This window comes from Euleptes europaea, chromosome 1 (genome assembly GCF_029931775.1).
Source record: "Euleptes europaea isolate rEulEur1 chromosome 1, rEulEur1.hap1, whole genome shotgun sequence".
In the NCBI taxonomy this organism is placed as follows: Eukaryota; Metazoa; Chordata; class Lepidosauria; order Squamata; family Sphaerodactylidae; genus Euleptes; species Euleptes europaea.
Window position 1 is genome coordinate 51867008 of NC_079312.1, and position 12578 is coordinate 51879585.

At 38.2% G+C, this 12578-nt stretch overlaps 1 protein-coding gene across 3 annotated transcripts in view; it reads right to left on the reverse strand.

The window, feature by feature from the left end:
- The window catches only part of SRGAP3 (SLIT-ROBO Rho GTPase activating protein 3), a 255426-nt gene that overhangs the window by 167581 nt on the left and 75267 nt on the right, over positions 1-12578 (reverse strand). The window lies entirely within an intron of this gene.

A 12578-nucleotide genomic window follows, 5' to 3' on the forward strand; every position in this document is an offset into this window, starting at 1 on the left:
AAACGCCCTGCTTCAGGTGCCCCCACCATCTGAGATTAGGCAGGTGGCAACCCTGGAGGGGGCCTTCTTGGTTGTGGCACCAAAACTCTGGAACTCTTCCCACAGTGAGATTCGACTGTCCCCTTCTGTCGCCATCTTCCACTAGAAGGTGAAGCCATTTGGTTTCATCTGGTGTTCCCTCCTTTCTGATCACTATTTTAATTGTTGTTTTTATGTCTTTGTATATATTTATCTGGAAGGGAAAGCAGCATGGTTAGGGTTGCCAGGTCCCCTCTTCTAATAAATGCTTCTATAGGATTTAACCACCCAGGCGTTTTACTTTCTAAAACATCTTTATATTTATTCCATATCTGTAATAAATTTCTCCTTATATGAAAATTGAATTCTTTATTCACCTTCTGTTTTTCATACCATAAATAAGCATGCCACCCGAACCTTAGCTTATGTCCTTCTAATTCTAATAACTTTGGATTCTCTAAGAGGATCCAATTTTTGATCCAAATAAAGCAGGCCGCATGATAGTACATTTTTAAATCTGGTAAACCCAAACCTCCCGTTTCCTTCAATTCTATTAAATTATTATATGCTATCCTATGTTTTTCTTTACCCCAAAGAAATCTCATAACATCTTTTTTCCAATCTTCAAATATGTGTGCACCTGTCACTGTTGGTAAATTTTGGAACAAAAAAAGCATTTTAGGTAATAACATCATTTTAATTACTGCTATTCTTCCCCATAATGATAGGGGTACTTTTTCCCAATTTATCAAGTCTTTTTTTATTTGTTGCCATTGGTTTACATAATTATCCTGAAATAGATTGAGATTATTATTCGATATCCATATACCCAAATATTTAACTTTATTTTCAATGTTGAGTCCCGTCTTTTTAATTAATATTTGTTGCTGTACACGAGTCATATTTTTCACTAAGATTTTTGTTTTAGCTTTATTAATTTTAAAACCTGAAAGCTTTCCATAAACCTCCAAAATTTTATTCCATCTATCAAACTGTTCAATCGGATCAGTCAAAAAACATACTAAATCATCAGCATATGCTTTAAGTTTATAATGATTTCTCCCTATTCGTACCCCTACTACATCATTAGACTTTCTAAAATTATTCAATAATATCTCTAAAACTAAAATAAAGAGTAAAGGGGAAAGAGGACAGCCCTGTCTCGTTCCCCTTTGAATTTCAATCTTTGGTGATAATAGTCCATTTACAATCAAATTAGCTGTTCGTTGTGTATATATACCTTTTATAGCGGTTTTAAAACTCTCACCAAAATCCATAAACTCCAATACCTTAATCATAAACTGACAATTAACATTATCAAAAGCTTTTTCAGCATCCAAAAATATCAAGGCTATTGGTGTTGTATCTTGTTCCGCATATTCTAAAAGATCTATTACCACCCTTACATTCTGACTAATCAACCTCCCGGGTAAAAATCCAGCCTGATCATCATATATTAATTGATTCAATACTCTTTTTAACCTATTAGCTAAAATTGCTACATATAATTTATAGTCAATGTTTAATAATGAAATCGGTCTATAATTTAAATTTGGACTGTAATATTTATAGAGAAATGATAGATTACAGAGATGGGATATGGGTTTTGAAAACACGTGAAGAACTACAGATAAAAGATTGGTTTATGTATTATAAATTAAAAGATATTTTTGTTAAGGATAATAGATTGGGATTTAACCGATCCAAATCTAAACTTGAGATAATATTATCAAAGGGTAATAAAGGTTTGATAGGAAGGATTTATAAAGTACTTATAGAACTGAAACTAGAACAGGAAAGGGTCAAACCAGTTATGTTGAAATGGATGAGAGACTTAGGATATAATACAGAGTTGGAGATTTGGGAAAAATTATGGAAAAATGAATTTAGGTTTACAATCTCGAATGAAATAAGAGAAAACTTATATAAAATGTTTTATAGATGGTACATAACTCCAGCATTATTAAGAAAAATGAAAAAAGACAATAAAGCTTTTTGCTGGAAATGTGGTACCGATATAGGCACATTTATGCATAGCTGGTGGTATGGTAAAAAAATTAGGAGATTTTGGCAATTAGTTTTGAATGAGACTAATAATTTGATTAAAATAAAAATTAAGAGAGATCCCGCCTTTTGCTTATTGGGCATTCCAAAAAAAGAACTGGATAAAGCTGACAGAGTCATATGTCAATATAGTTTTGCAGCTGCAAGGATTACAATTGCTAAAAAATGGAAGCAAACAAATAAACCTTCAATTAAAGAATGGAGAGAGAAATTATGGATGTATATGCGGATGGCCAAAATTACAGCATCTTTACATGGTAAAGATATGGAGGAATTTAAAATTACATGGTCAAAGGCCACTGCATATTGGGATAAATCGGCAAAAACAGATCTTAAGAATTTAGTTAACGAATTATAGTAAAAAGTGATTTTAACTAATCTATAACAATGTGATTTATTAATCTTTGTCATGACACCTCATCGGACGTCCATTGGTGATGGGCACAGTGGTGGGGGGAGGGTTTTTGATCTAGGGCGTAATATTTAGTTTTATATGAATAACAATGTATAATAGAAGCTTACGCTCTATATATGTATATGTATTTTTTTCTTTTCTTTTTACATGTATACTTTTTTTTTGGTTTTGATTTATTATAAAAATGCAATAAAAAAATTATAAAAAAAAAAGGTTGCCAGGTCCCTCTTTGCAACCAGCAGGAGGTTTTTGGGGCGGAGCCTGAGGAGGGTGGGTTTGGGGAGGGACTTCAATGCCATAGAGTCCAATTGCCAAAGTGGCCATATTCTCCAGATGAACTGATCTCTGTCAGTTATAATAGCAGGAGATCTCCAGCTAGTACCTGGAGGTTGGCAACCCTAGGCATGGTATAGCCTGATTTTGTCAGATCTCGGAAGATAAGCAGGGTTGGTACTTGGAAAGGAGACCACCGAGCAAGACAATGGCAAACCACCTCTGCTTAATCACTTGCCTTAATCACACCCTTGCTGTGGTTGCCGTGAGTCAACTATGATAACGGCACTTCACACACACACATATATTAAGCTGTTTTTAATTATTTTAAAGATGTGTTTTTTGTGAGTGGGTTGGTTTTAAAGTTTTAAAATGTGATTTTATCATATATGTTTTAAATTGTTAGCTGCCTTGGTGACCCTTGGAAGGCAGAAAGGATATAGATTTTCTAAATAAATAAAATATTATAAAGTTAGATGTCTTAAATAGGGGAACTTGCAAACACACACACAATGTGGACAATGCTACTGTCATTTGTCACCATGTTCTACAGCTATAATTAATCTAAAAAGATTAGAAGTTACAGCTCACCATGATGAAAACCAAAAGTTCTCTCACCCCTGTTCCTTGTACCCTTAATAGCAGGACTTGCACAGCATTGGCTTTTCCCCTTGAAATTCCCTGAAACTGCAGTTAGCTGCAGCAGCACAATTCTCATTCCAGGCCTGGAAGCCATCAAATATTCCTCCAGCTCTGTAATGTATCATGTTTTAAATAATTAAGAGAGAAAATGTTTGAAGCCAAGAGAAATACTACTCTATAAGCAGAAGTGCTCTGCTCTGTTTTGGGGCATTTCCTGGTCCACACAGAAGGTCAACCTCTACTCTGTTAAAATCCATTCACTGGCCAAATTTAGTGGGACTGGGAAGCCAACACCCATTATTTCTCACTTGCAAGTCCAAGAAGATTCATGCCATGGTCTTATCTGCAATCTATACTTGATCTTTACCAAAAGCCCAAAAATCTCTGCTGAGCTGCAAAATAACTGCTAGGCAGGCATCCACAGACTCCACAAAGGAACCAACCTTTTATGTGTACTTCTGTCTCACTCTCTTAGGACAATTACCGGACTTGGAGTTTGTCCTATTTCATGACTACCATCCTAACATTTCCCACAGGGGAGAGGGAGAGATCTGCTTTCAATAAAAGGCATTTCTCTGCAGCAGAAATACTGGAACTGTGTCTATGTTTGGCCAGGTATTTCCTCATGATTCTTAAAGTGCCATTGAGTACGTGGGGAAAAAAGAAAGAACATGTTGGGACAAATTTACAAGTTGAGATGGCTAGACATAGCCAGCAGTCATGAAGCAGGAAACAAAGGGGAGGGAGGGGAGGGAGAAAGTGATAAAATATAGTTTGTTTGAAATGAAGCCATCTTTAAACAGATTATCTTCCTTGTATTCAATACTGTTGGAAAGGTGGGGTCCTGCTTCTCCACAACATCCAGGCATCTCCTAAGGTTTCGCCAGTTTTTCTCTGTTCTTCCTCAGGCCTTCTTTGCTGCAATGTTTTGAGAAATATCGCATTAACGCCTGGATTGCAGCTGTGTGGGTGGGAAAAACTCAGATTTTCTTGCCCGCATGGCAGACATTTGCCTGACAGCGTCTCCACCACAGCCATTTCTTCCCCCGTCACCAGGAGGCTTTTAAAAAAAAAATCAGCAGTTGAATGTTGTTATAACGTTTTAATAATATGTGTAACAGGCTCTCTAAATTCTCAGCTTTCATTTTTTAAAAGAATGATCTTCTCAAGCCCTTTCCATGGCAGAAATATAAATGGAAGGAGCTAGAGGCTTACTTTTTAAAGCTGAACCCCCTTACACTGCATCACTATAACACTGTATCACTATAATATTATTCAATTGCCGTTTTTGTATTCTTGTTACTGAAAAAACCCAGTGGCCCTGGAGAAACAGGGATAGCCACTGCTGGGGGAACTGGGGCAAGCAAACTGCAGGGAAACAGGCCACGCGGAAGCCCCACTGGTGCTATGTTGTATTGGCAATGGCCCCAGCAACAGGGAAACCACACAAGCTTGTCCACATGTGAAAACCAGCTGTCTTGAGGGTTTTGAGAAGGGGGCGCCACAGGGACATGTGCAGACATCGGCCCGCCAGATAATCAAAAGCAGACACACAACCAAATGTCAAGAAACTAGGAGAGTGGTTAGGACAAGTTAAAGGAACAGAGGAAATATCATTAAAATTTTACCTCCCTTTTCTTATAGTGCAGTATCCAGATTTCCACCCCGCCACCACCATTTTATTCCCATCCCGACTGGCTCAAGGTCGTTCAGAAACTTCAAGTTGTATGTTACTGAAGAAAACTGAGTTCAAATGCAAACCTGAACCCTTATTGCACCGGAACTTTTTTTTAAGCTGAAGAACGGAATCCAATAACAACAAAAAGGGAAGGTTTTGGTTTTTTGTTGTTGTTTTGTTTTTTAGTCCCCAAATAAGCTACACATAATTACTGGAAATCATAATCAAACATGTTGGTGGTAAAGTTGGAGAGTTGCCCTGAGCCTGGCCTTGGCTGGGGTGGGCAGATTATCAATCTGATAAAAACAAAAAATTAAAAACAAAGGATGAGTCTCTGATCAATACACCATCATACATGTTCCAGCTGCAACAGCTTGCACTTCATTTTCCAGTAACATGGCAGGGAAACAGCAGGGGGACAAGGCTCTCCTTCAGACTAGACGAACTGCCCAGTTCTATTCCACAGCCATCGAAAAGAAAGCATTATATAATTTAAATGGGAGGCCCAGATTGTCATCTGATGACCTTTTCTGGTGCAGCTCCCTGGAGTGCTATACCCTCTTAAGGAGATGTCCCCAACAGGGCGTCTATGGGCAAAATGGCACCAGCCTACCCCTTTCCTGGCACCCGCCAAGTGTTTTTAGGAAATGCGCGGGGCCAGTGGGGCTTTTGCCCAGCAGAGGTTTTGATGCGCTTTGCATATTTTTTTAATTGTTTGGCAGCAGCTACCACGACAGCACAAGGATCTTCAGCGCATGACTGAAGGTAAGCTGTGTGCATGCAAGAAAATATCTTTCAGAGAGATGTTCATTTTAAAAGACATCCTGTTAAACCGATCTTCTCCCAGAGACACTGAACAGTTACAACAAGATTGCTACTAGGATTTATGCATAACCTCACGCCACAACATTTTGTGGTTGGTTCCGCCTCCAGGGGCAGCCATTTTGTGGTTCTCCCCACCTCCAAGTTCAGCCATTTTGTGGTTGCACTCACCATTCTGTGTCAGAATTCCAAAGGTGCCCACGAGTTTAAAAAAAAAAAAGTTGTGGTCCTCTGCTCTACATTCTTTTCATTTCTATCCAGTCAGAAGTCTCATGAGAAAGATGCAAGATCAAACCAAAGGAGACACCCTATAAATTAAACATCCTAACCTCTAAGGACAGATTTGTGAAGGTTGAAGTCAGTTGCTCAGTAAAACAAATGCACTAACAGAATTTGTAATCTTATTCCAGAAAAGAACTGAGCCAGCGAGGTGTGGCGGTGAAGAGCAGATGACTCTAATCTGGAGAACCAGGTCTGATCCCCGCTCCTCCACATGGGCGGCAGACTCTAATCTGGAGAACCAGATTAGATTCCCCACATGCAGCCTGCTGGGTGACCTTGAGCTACTCACAGTTATCTCAGAACTCTCTCAGCCTCACTTACCTCACAAGGTGCCTGTTGTGGGGGGAGGGAGGTAACTGTAGGCCACTTTGAGACTTCGGAAGAGAAAAGCAGGGTATAAAAACCAACTCTTTTTCTACTTCTGAATAGGAGCTGGGCTAGGGCATGGCAAACACATGTTCAAATTAAGATCTTCCTTGGCTTGATAATCACCCTCTGAGATCTAGGCACTTACTAATGGACCACGTAAAAAATTTTTAACAGCTTAAGCATTTTCAACTCAGGTGTTTCAGGACCCTAGGTAAGTTAACCATAACTGTGATTAATATGCCAAATTTCACTGTGACATATATTTATATAATAAAGGCCAAGACTTACTCCTGCCTTCACCATGCAATTCTGCAGGTTTTCTTTAAATGGTCATGCTCAGAATACACATATGCAGACTTAAATAAGATGAAAACAGAATTCTGAAGGTAATTTGCTACAGTGATGAAGCCTCTGATTTTCTAATGAGCATGCAGGTGAAGTTCAGCCCCAATATTTACTGATGTGCAAATATTGTGTAAATTTCATTCAGCCTCTGACACACAACCTAGGCCACATCTACACACCACTGGAAATTGCACTACAGCAAATTGATTGTCCTGCATGGACAAGCCAATCTATTCTGAAAATAATTGCTATACCACAACAAGAGTGCAAAGTCCAGCAATATGTAGCAGGCATGGTAAACTCAACTGCATAGATCCGGAAAGCAGGCCATACAAGTTCACATTCCAAAATGAACTCACAGAAGCCATTCTCAAAAGATGTGATAAGTGAGTAATTGCTAGTTTCAATGTGATTAATAAATGTATTAGGCCACTTATGAAAGACAGTATCCGCAACTATTAGCCATATTAGCTACATGTACCTTCCATGTTCAGAGAAAATCTACTGCTGAGGATAAATAACATGAGAGGAACATCACCAATCTTTGCCTTGTCTGTGAACTTCCAGACAAGCATTATTTGTGGCTACTGTGCGAAGCAGAGTACCAGACTGTACAGACTTTGGTTTGATCCAGGAAACCAAACCTGGCAAGAAACTGAATTTAAGCTGGATGAACACAGTTTGGCCTAGAAGCCATGACAATCTTCCCAGCACAGGTACACCAGAGCAGGGCTGGGAGAAGAGCTAACACGGAGAAAGCCTAACTTTAATTATTTTAAGCCCGTGTCAAGAGCAGGTGAGCCAACAGAAATAGCTGCGCTGATTATAGCTGGACAAACAAGCTTTAAAAAGGCTCCCACCAATGAAATATCCTCGAAACTCTGTTACAAATGCTATGTGAACTATTAAAAAACAGTGTAAGTGTATACAAAGGAATGTTGAATGAAGCAGGAAAAGGTAGAAATCACATTAGCGTTGCTTTACACTACTGTGACCCTTAAGTATAAATAGCAGCAATACCTCTGGCCACTTGTAGCATGTCAAACAGCTGCTTACATGAGCAAACACATGCTATCATGTTTTGTTATGTTCGTGTCCAGCATGGTGTAATGGTTAAAGTGTCAGACTAGGAAATGGGAAACCAAGGTTCAAATCCCCACTCTGCCATGGAAGCTTGCTGGGTGACCTTCGGCCAGTCACACATTCTCAGCCTAACCTACCTCACAGGGTTGTTGTGAGTATAAAATGGAGGAGAGGAGAATGATGTAAGCCGCTTTGGGTCCCCATTGGGAAGAAAGGTGGGATGCAAATGAAGTAAACAAAATAAAAATAAAATAAATGTAAAACATTTTTTGCCAAAAGACAAAAATCAGGAATTCTTAGAAAACCCAGAATGTGCAAGTTCACTGTCATATAGAGTTGAACAAGGGTTTGGCAGAACTTCTAGCAACCTGTTAATGTTATAGGATCCTGGAAAATAATGATCATCTTCCTGCATCATGCACTCCAAGGAACATCACATCTGACCTCTAAATATTCCTTGCATCCAATCCAAAATTGAATTCCAAAGAATAAGGAAAGCTCAGGTTGTGAGAAACGGGCCTGTGGAATAGCTGATGAAACAAATAAAATGAAAAGAAACGTTTCGGCTATGAAACAACAACAACAAAAGGCCCAACACACTCCATCAGGTGTGTGTGTGTGCTGAACTATACCATAATGATTTCTGATCAGCACTCTGAAAGGAGAAACAAAAAGGAAATATGTAGAGACCAGAGTATTTGCTATTATTCACTACACTCTCTAATAGATCAACAGGCCCACTTTTTAAAAATTGTCTTTTCTTAATATGTCACGTTGCGAATGAGGCTCCCACCATTGCAGGGACCCTTATATTTGCACACCCTAAAAAGGTCCAACTTAGCAGTCAGAGGCCTGGATAAAATAATTCAGTTTAATATCAAAAGTAGAGGCCCCTAGCTGGAATTTCCCTGGATGCTCTCACATGGAAATAGCCCATCTGCTGAAATGCTCCAAAAAGCACACTGGTTAAAAGGCCTTTTGTCTAAAGCCTCCAGAACTTCTCTCTCATCTCTCATTGACTCAAATATGCTGGACAATATCCAGAGTCTACAGAACCCTCCTTGCAATACAATCTACCCTCCTAAATTAATCCTAAACCCAGGGGATGTCATCAGATTTCTGCTCAGCCTTCACTGGGCCAACCCAAGCCAATTCACCACTCTGGTAACTCAATCACTCCACCTGCTTCATATGTGGTTTTCTACCCATATTTAGACTTCCACTTCCCCTACATGAGCCTCTTTCTGCATCTCATCATTCCAAACCCATAAATAGAGAATCCAAATGGCAGTTTATCCTTTCTCCCTTTATTTCCCCCTTAGATTCCCCATTCACCTCCAATTAAGCTACTACCCACTTGCAACATCGTCTTATGTTGTTGCCTTCCCTTGAATGTCATTTTTCTACTTTTGTATCTTGTTAGGGAGGGGTGTGTGTATGTGTGTGTTAAGTGCCGTCAAGTCGCTTCCAACTCATGGCGACCCTATGAATGAAAGTCCTCCAAAATGTCCTATCTTTTTTTCTTTTTTTTTTAATATATTTTATTTTTATCTTTAAGGGATACAGGAAAGGAAAAAAAGGAGAGGGGTAAATGTCAACATTATAAAAACAATACAGTATTGTAATATGGTTTTCAGGTAGAATAAAATTACAAAATGTCTTTGATTTGTTGTTTCTACATCGTTATATCTTTTATATTCTAAAAATTCTTATTCTTGTCTGACAATTATTTAACACAAAAAGTAAACAAAAGATCATAATATCTTAGGATAATTTATGTTATTTACGTTTCATATATGTATAAAAGAGTGCCCATTTTTCTTGAAATTGCTCAATGGAGTCACTGAATTTGGGATTTAATTCATCAGTCATTTTAGCCATTACAGCATATTCCAAAAGTTTTTCTTTCCAATCATCAATTTCAGGCATATGGGTTTGCTTCCATGTTCTTGCTAGAGTTGTTCTTGCGGCTGTTGTGGCATACTTAAAAACGTCATACCTTTTTGTAGGTAAATTTGACGGTACTATACTGAGTAAATAAAATTTAGGATCTAATGTAAACTTCATATCCAGCATCAGTTGTAGTTCTGAATGAACTCTTTTCCAGTATAGTTGTAGTTTTGGACACGTCCACCAGACATGGAAGTAAGAACCGTCTGATTCTTAACATTTCCAGCATGCACCTTTTTTCCCTGGGGTTGTCATTTGGGAAAGCATATTGGGAGTCAAGTACCATCTGTAGAAAGTCTTGTACCAATTTTCTTTCACTTCTTGGGAAACTGTATATTTCAGTTCGGAGGAACAAAGTTTTTCCCATAAGTCCATATTGATCATTTCTCCGAAGTTTTGCATCCACTTTATCATATTTATTTTCACTTGTTCTTCTTCTGTGTCATATTTTAAGAGAAGTTTATATATTTTTCCTAGTATGTGTGAGTCATTTTTGGTTATTAGCTGCTCAAATTCAGTTAAGTCACGGAATGGTTGTGGATAAAAACAGTCTTTTTGTAAATTGGATCTCAGTTGTAAAAAAGTTAACCAATTCAACTTTTGAAATTTTTCTTGAAGTTTAGTCATATCCTTCATTTCTCCCGTGGGCTCTATCATATCATTGTATGTGAAGTGGACGCCCGGTTTTAGTTTTACGTTATCATGATAAGCTTCAGTTGGAGACATTATAGGTGGTGGAGAAGGACTTATTCTCTTTTTGTATCTTTTCCAAACTTTCAATAACGCTGTTTTAACATCACAGTCTTCTTGCACTTTGTTTTTTGGAACTTTTGATTTTGAGTCCCACAAAACTTTATGAAAACCTTGTCCCAAATCCGCTCGTTCTAGAATAACTTGTCGACTTCTAGGTTGTTTTATCCATTCGGTTATCCAAGATAGGCAGGCTGCATGATAGTGTAGTTTAATATTGGGCATTGCCAGCCCTCCTCTTTTCTTTTCATCTTGAAGGACTTTGAATCTTACTCTCGGTTTTTTTCCGTTCCAAACAAATCGGTTGATTTGTTTTTGCCAGTTATCTAATGTCTTTTCGGGGATGTCAATCGGCAGAAATTGAAATAGAAAGTTTAGTCGGGGAAGAACGTTCATCTTTATCGTCGATATCCTTCCTAGCCATGAAATGTTCATCTTTGACCATAAGTTCAGATCTTTTTCTATTTTTCCCCAGGTTTTCAAATAGTTTAACCTTAGAAGTGTATTGTTTTGGGAAGATATATTGACACCTAGATATTTCACTGATTCTTTAGTAATTTGACAGCCTGTGATGTCTTCAATGAGCTTATCTTCGTCTGCTGTTAAATTAAAAGTCAATATTTTCGTCTTTGCTTTGTTAAGTTTATATCCAGAGTATTTCGCATATTCAATAAGATGCTTGTAAACATATGGGAGTGTTTGCTCAGGATTTTGACAAATTAAGACAACGTCGTCTGCGTAACTTTTGATTTTGTGTTCCTCGTTTCCTATTATTAAACCTTTAATTTTTGGATCGTTTCTTATGTGGTTTGAAAAGACCTCCATTGATAAATCAAATAGGAATGGTGAAAGAGGACAACCTTGTCTGGTTCCTTTTGTGATATTCATTTCTGTAGACAACTGACCATTAATCAGAAGACGAGCTCTCTGTACCGAATATATCGTATTAAAAACTTTAAGTAAGGTTTCTCCACAATCCATTTGTTGTAATGTTTTACTAATAAAGTGCCAAGAAACGTTATCAAAATGTCCTATCTTTGACAGCCTTGCTCAGATCTTGCAAATTGAAGGCTGTGGCTTCCTTTACTGAGTCAATCCATCTCTTGTTGGGTCTTCCTCTTTTCCTGCTGCCCTCAACCTTTCCTAGCATGACTGTCTTTTCTAGTGACTCTTGTCATCTCATGACGTGACCAAAATACGACAGCCTCAGTTTAGTCATTTTAGCTTCTAGAGTCAGTTCAGGCTTGATTTGATCTATAACCCACTGATTTGTTTTTTTTTGGCAGTCCACGGAATCCGTAACACTCTCCTCCAACTCCCCATTTCAAAGGAATCTATTTTCTTCCTATCAGCTTTCTTCACTGTCCAGCTTTCACACCCATACATAGTAATAGGGAATACAATGGCATGAATTAATCTAGTCTTGGTGGCCATTGACACATCCTTACACTTCAAAATATTTTCTAGCTCCTTCATGGTTGCCCTTCCCAGTCTCAATCTCCTTCTGATTTCTTGGCTGCAGTCTCCCTTTTGGTTGATGGTGGAGCCAAGGAATAGAAAGTCTTGAACAATTTCAATTTCCTCATTGTCAACCTTAAAGTTGTGTAATTCTCCTGTAGTCATTACTTTTGTTTTCTTGATGTTCAGCTGTAGTCCTACTATGGCACTTTCTCTTTTAACTTTCAGCAGTAGTCGTTTCAAATCTTCACTATTTTCTGCCAATAATGTAGTGTCATCGGCATATCTCAAATTATTAATGTTCCTCCCTCCAATTTTCACTCCACCTTCATCTAAATCTAATCCAGCTTTCCTAATTATATGTTCTGCATATAGATTGAAGAGATAGGGAGATAAAATACATCCTTGTCTGACACCTTTGCCAATTGG